Genomic DNA, 15,566 nt, shown 5'->3' with positions numbered 1-15,566 from the left:
GGGTTGTCTGCACAGAGTCCTATGATGTGAACCGTCTATGGGTCTCTCAGCCATGAATACCAGCCTCTATTCTGGTGGAGGTGGCGGAGGGTGCAATGGACTCCATGAGGGTCCTTAGCTTTGCTGGTTTAATGCTCTATTTTTGTGCTGGTTGGTCTCCTGCCAGGAGCTGGTGCTTTCCAAAAAGCATCAGCTGTAGTAGTGTGGATAGGGACCCGCCGTGGGCTTATCTGAGCTCAGACTCTCCCTGGGCTGTTCTTGCTGAGACTGCTGTGCAGATGGGGGTGAGATTCCCAGGTCCCTGGACTTGTGTACCTAGGAGGATTATGGTTGCCTCTGCTGAGTCATGCAGGTTATCAGGGAAATAGGGGAAAGCTGGCAGTCACAGGCCTCATCAGCTCCCGCACAAACTGAAGGGTCAGTCTCACTTTCACCATGCCCCCTGCAACAGCCCAGAGTCCAGGTAGAGGGCAATGGGCTTGAAAATTTGCCCAAGGCTATCCGCCTCCCAGCTTCAAAAGAAAAGGACTTGGTTCTTCCCCGGCCTGTGGAGTCTGCACACTTGATTCACACCCTCCTCCAAGTGCTTTTCCAGTGTTAAGGACCACATCATAGTTTCTCATTATTATTCTGAGATTAGATGGTTTTTGTGCTTCTAATTTATACCAGAAAGTACCTTGGGCACCTGGAAGAAATCACTGAATTCTACTAAATTTTTCATTTGTTTTTAAGGGCATCCCTTGCCCAAATAATTTTTTAATGCTAATTGGGCTATGCTCTTGGGAGTTGTTAAATCATCCAAGCTTATAGCAAAAATAAGAAGTTGGCTAACATGTATTGAGTGTTGATTATGTGTTAGGCCTGCACTAAGTGTTTTATATACAGTATCTCACTTCATCCTAGGAGATTGTGACTGTCACCATCTCTCACTGACAGAAGAAACTGAGGTTCAGGGAGGTTAAAGAACTGCTAAGTGGCGCAGCTGAGATTTGAACTCAGGCAGTCTGACACCTAACCCTGCACTCTGGAAGCTGTAATAACTTTACACCCAGTCAGCATCCCTCCCAGCAGGCTGACCCAGAGCCAGTCAAGCTTAATGAACAAAGACTTGTTAATCATGAGAATTAATCACATATTTCTCAGAGGAACAGACTGGGCATTCAGATGTCTCTTTGTTTTCTCCCATCTCATTTTTGGAGTGACACTGTTGAAAGATATTTGGAACTCTTGAATGAAAAACACTTGGAACTTAAGCTTACTTTTTAGGAAAAAATAAAATCAGGGTATTTCCTTTCTGTCATTACCATTCCAGTCCCTTTGGTCCGGAGTTTCCCTATGCATTCATTACTCAGAGCAGTTACTTTGAATTTGTCAGCACATTAGAATGCAGTTATGCTCAAGAAATACAGCAGCTTTCCCCCACCACAAAGGCTGAATTTGTTTTGGTTTGTCATCAATGTAAAACAAATTTCCCTTCAACAGGGTAATATAATAAAAAGCCACATAACTACAAAAGAAGATATAGTAAGTTAGACCTAGTCAGCACTGTAATTCTTTCTTTCTAATTAATATTTCTGAAGTGTCTGCAGCTGAAACAAGAAAAGATAAATCACTAATACGCCCCCAAAGTCTAAACAAAAGCTTATTGCCTTAGAGTATATTCATTTATTTTTAAAGCACATGTCAGATTTTAAAGGATGACTCTGTAAAAATATTTTAACTACTTAAATAAAACATTAGCTACACAGCTGCCGTTCTATCATCTTAAGTTAAATGCTGAACTAAACTAGAATTGCTTGTTGCCTTGTCTTTCCTGTAATGAAATTAGTTAATGATGGTATATTTATACTTTATATGGAAAAGGTTATCTTCTTTTGTATATTGCCCTCTTTTAATTAACTAAGGATGCTTGAAAAAAATTGAAGCCTAAAAGTCTTTCAGATAGATTTATTATTTTCCTGTTAAAGTAACAAGATCACTTTTATTTAAAGGATCAAGTTAGCTTGCTTTACCTCCAAAGCAATCTGTAAATCATGCATTCGAGAAGTTCTGAGGAAGATACCCTTGAATTCAGGGTTGCAATTTAGTTGCACTAAGATGAAGAAGATTGGGGAGCAAAAATAGGAGTCTAGATTGGGGAGCAAAAATAGGAGTCTAGAGGTCTGGAAGATTGTCCCTCTTGCCCATTTGCTGAGTTACTTCCTCTCCTGAACATCAGATACCAAAAAGTCTCCAGGACAAGAGGCAAGATATGTAGAGTGGAGTTGCAGTGCAGCTGGGAATCAATGTGTTTGGACTTTTGAAAGCCGTTACATAGAAAACATTAACAAATATATATAAAGTTTTAATTTTATTTGAATATTTTGTGTGCATCAATTGGACATTTGGTGATTGTGGTCAACATATTGTTTTATAGATAGTCTCTGTATTTGAAAGGAACAAAATGTCTGCCCTGGCTTTCTGCATACCATGAATTTGCCTGACAGTGGTGAATTTGATGAATTCTCTAATACCTTGGTGGGGAAGCTATCATTTTCATTGTAGAACCAGGGAAGCTAAAGAGCAGAGAGCTTAAGCGATTTGCTCAAGGTCAGTTGGAGATCAGGGAATATCTGGCTCCAAACTTCCTGTGCTAATTATTATTCAGTTGCTCTCTCTCTGATTTTTGCCCTTATTAATAACTGTTTTTTCATTTTTTAGAGTTGAACAAAATCTAAAAACCTTTCTAAAAGAAAACTAGTTTTAGATATTGTTGTAGTCAATAAGCCCATTTGGCTATTCTTGATTCCAGGTTTCTTTTTCTCTTTTCTTTTCCTTTTTTATTTTTTATTTTTTAATTTTTTCGACAGGGTCTTGCTCTATTGCCCAGGCTGGAGTGCAATGGCATGATCTCAGCTCACTGCAACCTCTGCCTCCTGGGTCCAAGTGAGTCTCCTGCCTCAGCTTCCCGAGTACCTGGGATTACAGGCACATGCCACCACACCCGGCTAATTTTAATTTTTAGTAGAGACGGGGTTTCACCATGTTGGCCAGGCTGGTCTGGAACTCCTGACCTCAGGTGATCCGCCCTCCTTGGCCTCCCAAAGTGCTGGGATTACAGATGTGAGACACCATGGCTGGCTGATTCCAGGTTTCTTAAATCTTTTTTTATTGCACTGAAATGGTGAGGCTTGAACATAGATGACTGTTATTCTAATGCTCAAATTTTCAATATGGTGTGCTGACCTTTGGCTGCAAGACTGTCTCTATGTTATCTAAATTATTTGGGGTTCTACTCCCAACACTCAATTCTCATAACTCTGGTATAACCTGCTCCTTGCTGTGCAGTAGATCTCACACCAAAGATCTAATAAAAATCATTTTTTATTTTCTTTTTTCTTCTATCTCACCATCTAGAAAAACACCAAAGTACAGGGGTAATGAAATAAATTATCTGGTCAATTTCCATTTCATTTTGATTTCCAAAATTATCCTATTTTTTATGGTAAAATGTACATAACATAAAATTTACTTTAGCCATTTTTAAGTGTACAATTCAGTGACACTAAGTTCATTCACATTGTTGTACAATCACCACCACTATATATCTCTGCAAATTTTTTATCTTCCCAAACTGAAATTTTTGTACCCATTAAACAATAATTTTCCATTCCTTTTAACCCTTACCCCCGGTAACCACTATTCTACTTTTGTCTTTATAAATGTAATGGTAGATACTTTATACATGTGGAATCATGCAATATTTGCCCTTCTGCATCTAACTTATTTCACTTAGCATGATGTTTTCAAAGTTCATCCATTTGTAGCGTGTATCAGAATTTCACTGCTTTTTGAGACTGAAAAATATTTCATTTTATGTATATACCATATGTATTAGTCAGGGTTCTCCAGAAAAACAGAACCAATAAGATATATATAGGAGTAGATTTATTATGAGGAATTGGTTCACACAATTATGGAGGCTGAGAAATCTCACAATCTGCTGTTTGCAAGCTGGAGCCCAGGAAAGCTAATGGTGAGCTTCAGTCCGAGTCTGAAGGCCTGGGAACCAGAGCAGCTGATGATATAAATTTCAGTTGGGATCTGAAGGCCTGAGAATCAGAAACTCTGAGGGCAGGAAAAGCTGGATGTCTCTGCTCTAGCAATCAGGTAAGAAGGGCCAAATTCTGCCTTTCTCTACATTTCTGTTCTATTCAGGCCCTCAGTAAATTGGATGATGCCCACCCACATTGGGGAGGGCAAACTGCTGTTCTAAATTCCCTGATTCAATGCTAATTTCATCTGGAAACACCTACACAGACACACCAGGCAGTAGTGTTTAGTCAAATACCTGAGTATCTTGTGATCAGTCAAGTTGACACATAAAATTAACCATCACAACACATTTTAATTATTTATTCATCTATTGATAAACATCTATTGATTCCACCTTTTGACTAATGTGAATAGGGCTGCTATGAAAATTGATGGACAAATATCTGTTTGAGTCCTTGTGTTAGTCTGTTCTCACACTGCTAATAAAGACATACCCAAGACTGGGTAATTTAAAAATGAAAGAGGTTTAATTGACTCACAGTTCGGCATGGCTGGGGAAGCCTCAGGAAACTCACAATCATTGCAGAAAGGGAAGCAAACGTGTCCTTCTTCACATGGTGTCAGCAAGGAGAAGTGCCTGGCAAAAGGGAGAAAAGCCCCATACAAAACCATCAGATCTCATGAGAACTCACTCATGATCATGAGAACAGCATGAGGGTAACTGCCCCCATGGTTAAATTACCTCCCACCAGGTCACTCCCGTGACATGTGGGGATTATGGGAAGTACAATTTAAGATGAGATTTTGGTGGGGACACAGCTAAACCATCATTCTGCCCCTGGCCCTTCCCAAATCTCATGTCCTCACTTATCAAAACACAATCATGCCCGTTCAACAGTCCCCCAAAGTCTTAACTCATTCCAGCATTAACTCAAAAGTCCAAGTCCAAAGTCTCATCTGAAATAAGGCAAGTCCCTTCCACCTATGAGCCTGTAAAATCAAAAGCAAGCTAATTATTTCCTTGATACAATGGGGGTACAGTCATTGGGTAAATACACCCATTCCAAATTGGAGAAATTAGCCAAAACAACAGGGTTACAGGCCCCATGAAAGTCTGAAATCCAATAGAGCAGTCAACAAATTTTAAAGTTCCAAAATGATCTCCTTTAACTCCAAGTCTTACATGCAGGACACACTGATGCAGGAAGTGGGCTCCCATGGCCTTGGGCAGCTCTGCCCATGTGGCTTTGCAGGGTACTGCCCCCTTCCCTGCTGCTTTCATGGCTGGTATTGAGTGTCTGTGGCTTTTCCAGGTACACGATGCAAGCTGTCAGTAGATCTACCATTCTGGGGTCTGCAGAACAGTGGCTGTCTTCTCATGGCTCCACTAGGCAGTGCCCCAGTGGGGATTCTGTGTGGGGGCTCTAACCTCACAATTGCCTTCCACACTGTCCTAGCAGAGATTCTCCATGAAGGCTGTGCCCCTATAGCAAACTTCTGCCTGGACATCCCAGCATTTTCATATATCCTCTGAAATCTAGGAGGAGGTTTCCAAACCTCAATTCTTGTCTTCTGCACATCTGCAGGACCAACACCATATGGAAGCTGCTAAGGCTTGGAGCTTGCACCCTCTGAAGCAACAGCCTGAGCTGTATTTTTGCCCCTTTTAGCTACACCTGAGATGCAGGGCACCAAGTTCCAAGGCTGCACAGAGCAGCAAGGGGGTCCTGGGCCCAGGCCATGAAATCATGTTTCCCTCCTAGGCCTCCCAGCCTGTGATGGGAGTGGCTGCTCTGAAGGTCTCTGAAATGCCCTGGAGACATTTTCCCCATTGACTTGGTGATTAATATTTGGCTCATTATTACTTATGCAAATTTCTGCAGCCAGCTTGAATTTCTCCCCAGAAAATGGTTTTTTTCCTATTGCCTCATCAGGCTGCAAATTTCCTAAGTTTTTATGCTCTGCTTCCTCTTGAATGCTTTGCCACTTAGAAATTTCTCTCACCGGATACTCTAAATCATCCCTCTCAAGTTCAAAGTTCCACAGATCTCTAGGGCAGGGTCAAAATGATGCCTGTCTCTTTGAATAGCAAGAGTGACCTTTACTCTAGTTTCCAACAGGTTCCTCATCTCCATCTGAGACCATCTCAGCCTGGACTTCATTGTTCATGTCACTATCAGCATTTTGGTCAAAGCCATTCAACAAGTCTCTGGGAAGTTCTGAACTTTCCCACATCTTCCTGTCTTCTGGGCCCTCCAAGTCTCTAGGAAGTCCCAAACTTTCCCACATTTTCCTGTCTTCTTCTGAGCCCTCCAAATGGTTCCAACCTCTGCCTGTTACCCCATTCCAAAGTTGCTTCTATATTTTTGGGCATCTTTACAGCAGCACCCCACTCTCTGCAGTACCAATTTACTGTATTAGTCCATTCTCATACTGCTAATAAAGACATACCTGAGACTGGGTAATTTTAAAAGGAAAGAGGTTTAATTGACTCACAGTTCAGGATGGCTAGGGAAGCCTCAGGAAACTTACAATCATGGCAGAAGGGGAAACAAACATGTCCTTCTTCACATGGTGGCAGCATGGAGAAGTGTCAAGGAAAAGGGGGAAAAGCCCCATATAAAACCGTCAGATCTCACGAGAACTCACAATCATGAGAATAGCATGAAGGTAACCATCCTCACGATTAAATTACTTCCGACCACGTCTCTCCCATGACATGTGGGGATTATGGGAGCTACAATTCAAGAGGAGATTTTGGTGAGCACATAGCCAAACCATATCAGTCCTTGTTTTCAATATATCTAGAAGTGAAACTGCAGGATCATATGGTAATTCTATGTTTAAATTTTGAGGAACAGCCATACTGTTTTCCACAGCATCTGCACTGTTTTACATTCTCACCAGCAATACACAAAGGCTCCAATTTCTCCACATTCTCATCAACACTTCTTTTTGTTTTTTTGATAGTAGTTATCCTAATGGGTATGAAATGGTTAATCAGTTCTATTTTAAGTGATATCCATAATAGGCTTTTGTCACATTTGCAGTGGTCCATCGTCTTCTGAAGAGCTTTTCTAAGTATGGGAAACTTCCAAACTTGCATTTCTGCCCTTGCAATACAGAACTCAGAGTTCAAATCCCCAGCCTCCCTTTTAGGTAGAATAAAATCACATGGCCTGGACTCTACTAATCAGATGCACCCACGTGAGATTTAAATTTCCAAGTAACGAACAAAAGATATAAGCTATTTTCACTGTTTTCATTTTGTAGGATTGTGTGGTGGCAATGGAGTCTGAGTTTTGGGGACATTCATAGTTGCAATAGGTCCAGTGCAGCCAGGTCTTTAGGGTGACAGTGGCATTTGTTTAACAAGGCATTTCTGTGGCATGATTTTGGACTGTTCCTGGAAGCTTAGCATCAAGCCTATTTTTCCAACCAATAAAGTCAATCCAGTCTAGTTTAAAACTTCAATTGAATAACTAATTGAATATTTGTCTTCACCCTGCCCCATGCCAGCAGCTAGGCTTCTACTCTAGAGCCTTCGAGTGGGGAAAGGGTATTGTCTTCACATTCACTCTTCTCTCTTTTTCCTCTCATCTTAGTTTCTGCAGTGTAGGGGCAGGGAGGATGGATGAAAAAAATAAAGAATATTCACCTAACTGGGTGTTATGGTAGTCCCCTCTCAGATATCGTTCCCCTCTCTGTATTTAGGCCCGTATGTAAATACCAGCTCGCTGGTAGTGGACTTTTTTATATATATGGAAGTGGCCAGAAAATGCAGAATCTGCACAAGATATCATTAAAGAACAGCCAAGGGAGATTCATGAAAGCATGATTGAAAGTTGTAGGTGAACAAAAATCAAACCAGCTTGCATTCACACCTCTCTGAGTTCAGTCTTTTTTTTTTTTTGAGACAGATTCTCGTTCTGGAGGTCAGGCTGGAGTGCAGTGGCATAATCTCGGCTCACTGCAACCTCCATCTCTTGGGCTCAAGTAATACTTTTGCCTCAGCCTCCTGAGTAGCTGAGATTACTGAGTGTCACCATGCCTGGCTAATTTTTATATTTTTAGTAGAGATGGGATTTCACCGTGTTTTTCAGACTGGTCTCAAACTCCTGACCTCAGGTAATCCATCTGCCTCAGCCTCCCAAAATGCTGGGATTACAAGCTTGAGCCACTGCGCCCGGCCGAGTTCAGACTTTTTAACATGCTAATTACTGAAGGTGCAACCATTTGAGGGCCCTGATCTTATATGCAACGGGGAGTCGGTGGCGGGGGCGGGGGGCAGGGTGGTGTGTCAGTCTCGGTGCCAGCTGTTCCAGGCACTGGACCCATCTCCTGACTTGGAACATACCCTCAGGCATGACCTTTGCCACCTCCCTCCCCCAATTTTGGCCAGTAGTGGAATATCCCACAGCCTCCAGCTATTGGAGTCTCTTATTTGATAGGTCACACTTTTAGATGGGGCACTAGTAAGCAGTTCAAGCCTAGCTATTTGTGGATCCACATGAAACTTATGCATCTTTGTTCCACCAAATAGGGTAGGTATTGACTGCTACACATTTGCACTATCTCTGTCCTGTCACTTTTTTCCCCTCTCTTTTTCCTCTGTATATAAAGATACAGGGCACAGATCAGCAAGGGCACTGTCTAAACAGAACCCAAACTAAACAATAAGATGTCAATAAGATGCTAGATCTCTGAGAGTGATAGATGGACCCCTTTTTACATTGGGGGAATTTGGAAAAAGGCAGTTTCCTTTTTCTCTCCCAAGGGGAGACGTGGGAAAAGCCACCACTCTCATCCTTCACCAGCAACACCCAACTTGCAGAATTCTTTCTTCTCTCTCTAATCTCTCCTATACGGACTGGAGATGGTGGTGGAAGAAAGAGTGGGGCAGGAGCTGTAGGAATAATTGGGGGAGCTAATTGGGGGAGCCCATTTGGCCACTTCTTTAAAATCCCTGGAAGAATTGGCTGGCCTTAATTAGTTTTACTTATCTTTAAAATCTGGGACATTTCACACCTCTCTTATCCGTGGACAATAAGTCATATTACACTCGGCATTCTATTACATCCACTCCCTGGATCTTTTTTTCTAAGTAAAAGCCACTTTATTTATAGTCTCCTTCCAAAATTCCATATCTTGGAACAAGACTATTCTTGTGTCTCCAGTGCTTTATCTCTGTGGCTGTAATTGTTGTGTCCGGGGGGGTATTAGTCTATTTTCACATTGCTATCAAGGCACTACTTGAGACTGGGTAATTTATAAAGAGGTTTAATTGACTCACAGTTCTGCATGGCTGTGGAGGCCTCAGGAAACTTACAATTATGGCGGAAGATGAAGGAGAAGCAAGCACCTTCTTCACAAAGCACCAGGAGAGAGAGCAGAAGAATGAGGAAGTGCCATACTTAAAACCATCGGCTTTCATGAGACTCCCTCACTATCACTAGAACAGCATGGGAGAAACCACCCCCATGATCCAATCATCTCCTACCAGGTCCCTCCCTAATACATGGGGATTACAGTTTGAAATGAGATTTGCGTGGGGACAAATTGCCAAATCATATCAAGGAGTATTAACTAGCCCAGCATGCAACTGTAGTGCCATACATTGATTCTTAAAGCATCCTGAATGAACTACATCAGATCTTCACTGGATTGTTGAAAACCCTAGAGAAAGTACAGAAGACTAAAGATAAGGAGTAAAACTTGAAAGTGTCCAGAGAATTATCATAAATTATATACAAAAGAGTAACTATTAGGGTGTCAAACTTCTCAATAGCATCAATAGAGCTCAGAAGGTAATAGAACAATTATTTCCACATTGGAAGCTAGGGATTTGTTAGTTTTTCCTCTTCCTTTTGTATCCACCATGTGGAGGGTTTGAATACTTCCCAAACCCTCATGCCTTTTAAAAATTAATATTTAATTTGTGTGGGTACATAGTAGGTATATATATTCATGAGATACATGAGAAGTTTTGATAAAGGCATGCAATGTGAAATGATCCCTTCATGGATAATGGGGGTATCCATCCCCTCAAGCATTTATCCTTTGTGTTATAAATAATCCAATTATACTCTTTCAGTTATTTTAAAATGTACAATCAACTTGTTGACTTTAGTCACTCTATTGCACAACCAAATAGTAGGTCTTATTCATTCTAACTATATTTTTTTGGTACCTGTTAACTTTCCCCACCTCCTTCTTACCCCTGCTCACTACCTTTCCCAGCCTCTGGTAACCATCCTTCTACTCTCTATGTCCATGGGTTCAATTGTTTTGACTTTTAGGTCCCACAGATAAGTGACAACATGTGATGTTTGTCTTTCTGTGCCTGGATTATTTCACTTAACATAGTGATCTCTGGTTTCATCCATGTTGTTGCAAATGACTAGACTCCATTCTTTTTATGGCTGAATAGTACTCCATTGTGTGAGTTTGTGTGTGTACCACGTTTTCTTTATCCATTCAATACATATATATACCACATTTTCTTTATCATATATATATTATATATACATATATGTATATACTGTATTTTCTTTATCCATTCATCTGTTGATGGACACTTAGGTTGCTTCCAAATTTTAGCTATTGTGAACAGTGCTGCAACAAACATGAGAGTGCAGATACCTCTTCGGTATACTGATTTCCTTTCTTTTGGGTATATACCCAGCAGTGGGATTGCTGGATCATATGGTAGCTCAATTTTTAGTTTTTTGAGAAACCTCCAAACTGTTCTCCATAGTGGTTGTACTAATTTACATTCTCACCAACAATGTATAAGGGTTCCCTTTTCTCCACATCATCAACAGTATTTGTTATTGGCCTGTCTTTTGGATAAAATCCATTTTAACTGAGGTGAAATCTCTCATTGTAGTTTTGATTTGCATTTCTCTAATGATCAATGATGTTGAGACCATTTTCATATGCCTGTTTGCCATTTACATTATCTTCCTTTGAGAAATATCTATTCAAATCTTTTGATCTCTTTTTGATGGGATTATTAGGCTTTTTCCTGTAGAGTTAGTTGTTCGAGCTCCTTATATATTCTGGTTATTAATCCCTTGTCAGATGGGTAGTTCATAAATATTTTCTCCCATTCTGTGGGTTGTCTCTTCACTTTGTTGATTGTTTCCTTGCTGTGCAGAAGCTTTTTAACTCAATGTGATCCCATTTATCCATTTTTGCTTTGGTTGTCTGTGCTTGTGGGGTATGGCTCAATAAATTTTTGCCCAGAACAATGTCCTGGAGATTTTCCCCATTGTTTTCTTGTAGTAGTTTCATAGTTTGAGGTCATAGATTAAAGTCTTTAATCCATTTTGATTTGATTTTTGTATATGGAGAGAGATAGGGGTCTGGTTTCATTCTTCTGCATATGGATATCCAGTTTCCCCAGCACCATTTGTTGAAGAGACTGTCTTTTCTCTAGTGTATGTTCTTGGCACATTTGTCAAAAATGAATTCACTGTAGGTGTTTGGCACATTTGTTGAAAATGAGTTCACTGTGTATGGATTTGTTTCTGGGTTCTGTATTGGTCTATGTGTCTGTTTTTATGTCAGTACCATACTGTTTTGGTTACTACAGGTTTGTAGCATAATTTGAAGTCGGATAATATTCCTCTAGTTTTGTTCTTTTTGCTTAGGATAGCTTTGAGTATTCTGGGTCTTTTGTGGTTCCATATGAATTTTTGAACTTTTTTATATTTCTGTAAAGAATCTTATTGGTATTTTGATAGAGATTTCACTGAATCTGTAGATTGTTTTGGGCCCTCGTGCTTTTAATATAGTAATAGTGTAATTTTGCTTAGATCAATGATCAATGTTTATATTATTCTGAGTATAAGTGTAACTGGCTTTTGAGTGTGACTCACTTTTGCTCTTATAAAGCTTTTAAGATCTTGTTCCCATTGTTCTGATATTTCACAATGATATGCCTTGCTATGAACCTATTTTCATTCATTGTTCTAAGAACTTAGTGAGCCTTTCAGTCTGGAAATTCATGTATTTGAATTCGGAAAATTTCCTTAAATTATTTCTATTTTTTTCTCATTCACCTTATTCTCTTCTTAAATCCTCATTATCCAGACATTGATCTTCCTAGACTGTTTATATAATGTTTTATAAAATAATGTTTTATATTTTCTATATAAAAACACAAATAAACATACATTTATATAATATGACTTTTCCTTTTATTTTTCTTCTCTTTGCTTTTTGCTCTACTTTCTGAGAGGTTGATTCAACCTCAGCTTCCAACTTTTCTATTGAATGTTTGTGTTCTACTATCAGGTTTTTCTTTTCTTTTCTTTCCTTTCTTCCTTTCCTTTCCTTTTCCTTTCCTTCCTTCCTTTCTCTCTCTCTCTCTCTCTCTCTCTCTCTCTCTCTCTCTCTCTCTCTCTCTGTCTCTCCTCCCTCCCTTTCTCCCTTTCTCCTTCCCTTCCTCCCTTTCTCCTTCCCTTCCTCCCTGTCTCCCTCCCTTCCTCCCTTCCGTTTCTTTATTTCCTTCTTTCTTTTTTTTTAGACAGGTCTTACTCTGTCACCCAGGTTAGAGTTCAGAGACATGATCTCGGCTCACTGCAACCTCCACCTCCCAGGCTCAAGTGATCCTCCTGCCTCAGCCTCCTGAGTAGCTGGGACTACAGGCATACACCACTATGCCTGGTGTATTTTTAGTAGAGATGGGTTTCACTATGTTGGCCAGGCTGGTCTCAAACTCCTGGCCTTAAGCAATCTGCCTGCCTTGGCCTCCCAAATGCTGGCATTACAGGTGTGAACCACTATGCCAGGCCTCAGGTTTTTAATTTCTAAGAGCTCTTTTATGTTCTCTGAATGTTCTTTTTTAAATAGCATTCTGACCTCGTCCCTGGGATTCAGTATCATAGCTTCTCTCTTTGAAGATATTAATAATAGTTTTATTTTGAAGTTTTCTCTTCCCTTCATAATTTCCCTCTGAGTCATTTTTATCTGTATATGGTTTGCTTGCTTGATCTTGATCTTGTAAGTTAGAGGCATTCTTCATCTGTCTCATAATAGGTGTCTGTGCTTGTTTACTTGTGGGTGAGTAAAAAGCTGATTGGAAGATCTGAGTGAGTTTTATTGGAGGGTGATTTGGCTGGGTCATTTGTTGGGGTTAACCTTAATATTGGTATGTGTAAGTTTTTCCTTTTGGGCTGGTCAAATCCCCCAGAGATGACTCTTCCATTTTTCCAAATCACTGTGGAAGCTAAGTAGGTAAACAGACTTAGAGCAGGGGTCTTGGCCTTCAGCATCTACATATTCATTTATTCCTTCTATTCCTTCTGGCTTCAGTGTGGGATTCCTGCTCTTAACTCAGTCTGTGCCCTCCAAGTACAGGGTGCCTCTGTTTTACCCTCTCCAGATAGTAAATATCCTTTTGCTAGGATAGGGAAGAGAACTCATCCAAGAGTGTGGGGTGTTGAGGGAATCTAGAAAGCTGGTGATTCTCAAACAACTTTTCTAATCCTCCTTATTTTAGTCTATCCTCTTTATTCCATTTCCAGTGTTATCTGGTGTCACCATTTCCTGGAGTTTAGATGATTTAGGAAAAAAAATAAAACTGATCCAGCTTAGAATCTTTCTTTGACATGTCAGGTTAGTTTATTTACCCATCATCTTTCTGGCTTCCAGAAGTTAGCTGTTGTCTCTTCTTCCATTTCCCGTATCCTTAAAGGTTCATTCATTTCTAAATAATATATATTCATTGTAGTTTCCTATGATTTCTGGAAAAGCAAAATTTGGATTGGTGGTTCAATCCACCATCTTTACCCAGAACTTTAATCTAAAAGTCGACATCAAACAGAAGTATCCCTTATGACTAATGTTTTCAAAAACAAGCAGAATTGACCTCTCACAAGTCTATGCTAAAAAGAAATGTTTCTAAAGGATGTAATTTTAAAATAAAGGAATTGAACCTTGAGGGAAGGGGTAGAATGCAAGAATCAATAGACTCGGGAACCTGGCAGAGACTCCTGTGTGGGTGCCACCTTTTGGGGAGCTATTTTCTCTTGGAAGAATTCAGTGATATTGCTGGCCCAGTATGGAAACTTAGAGAGATGCAGAATGTCATCCCCCACGGCAAGACATTACCATGGCTAGAGTCACAGAAGCCATTGCAGTCCTATTGCCTTGTTTTGGAGTGAAGCCTACAGGTGAGGGAACAAATTTCCCCATGGAGCATCCCCATCCCCCACCACCAGGGGAGAAATTCTGAGTGCAGTGGCTTTTTAAATAGCCAGAAGTCTCATTTGAACTTGCTATGGGTGACTGAATAAATAAACCTTCTACATCCCAAAAGAGTTTTTAAAATGTGTACATAAAATTGGAAAATGGATAATATAAAAGTAATCTTTTCAATTTGGGGAGGAGTTGAAGGCACTTCCAGCTGTTCACAAAACAAGATGCTCCATTTTAAAGTTCGCTGTTTCTTTTTTCAGAAGACACTTTTATTAGATACAGACAGATTTGCCCCTCAGGCTATAACCAGAGCCGAAGATAATTTCCTTTAGCCTCTAGAAATATAATCTTGTAAGATGCCTCTTCATAGATACCGTTCCATTTTGTTTGCTCCACCTCAAATATTACCAAATGAAGATTTCTATTTTAATCCTAAAATTATTTTCCCATTACTATTTTAATGTCCTAGTTGTTGGTATTTATAATAGTATACATTCCGTAGGTTAAATGTTTCTTCTGGATGGGTGTGGTGGCTCATGCCTGTAATCCCAGCATATTGGGAGGCCAAGGTAGGCAGATCACTTGAGGCCAGGAGTTTGAGACCAGCCTGGCCAACATGGTGAAACCCTGTCTCTACTAAAAATACAAACATTAGCTGGGCATGGTGGCATGTGCCTGTAATTCCAGCTACTCGGGGGGCTGAGGCACAAGAATTGCTTGAACCAGGAAAGTGGAGGTTGCAGTGAGCCAAGATTGCACCACTGCACTCCAGCCTAGATCACAGAGCAAGACTCTGTCTCCAAATGAATGAATGAATGAATGTTTCTTCTTCTGATAGAATATCAATGCTACTAATTGTCAAATTTTCATTTCTAGCTTCTGTGCCTCCCACCCTAAGAGGCAGGACCCTATTTAAAAAAGGCTATTTTGATGGATAGACTATGTCATCAATTTCAGCTACAAGCCTGGACCTGTGAAAAACTTGAGTTGTTAGAAAATTAATAATAAATATTTATATAGTACTTGGCATGCCAGATACTCTTTTGAGCACTCTAACAATATAAACTCAAATAGTGCTCATGATCGCCATGTAAGGTAGGCATTGTTATGATTTCCTTCTTACAGATGAGGGAACTGAGGCACAGAGAGACCAAATAATGTGGCATAGGTTCATAGATAGTAAGTGGCAGAGCTACAAGTTGAACCCAGGTGGTCTTGCTCCAGTGGCCGTGGTCTCAATGCTCGCACTCTTGGTATAAGACTTTCTCACTCTCTTTAAACAGCTTTTTTTCCTTCTGTTAATAATATTTAATTTTGCTGATGAT

Source organism: Rhinopithecus roxellana, chromosome 16, assembly GCF_007565055.1.
Source record: "Rhinopithecus roxellana isolate Shanxi Qingling chromosome 16, ASM756505v1, whole genome shotgun sequence".
NCBI lineage: Eukaryota > Metazoa > Chordata > Mammalia > Primates > Cercopithecidae > Rhinopithecus > Rhinopithecus roxellana.
This window is presented reverse-complemented; position numbering follows the sequence as displayed.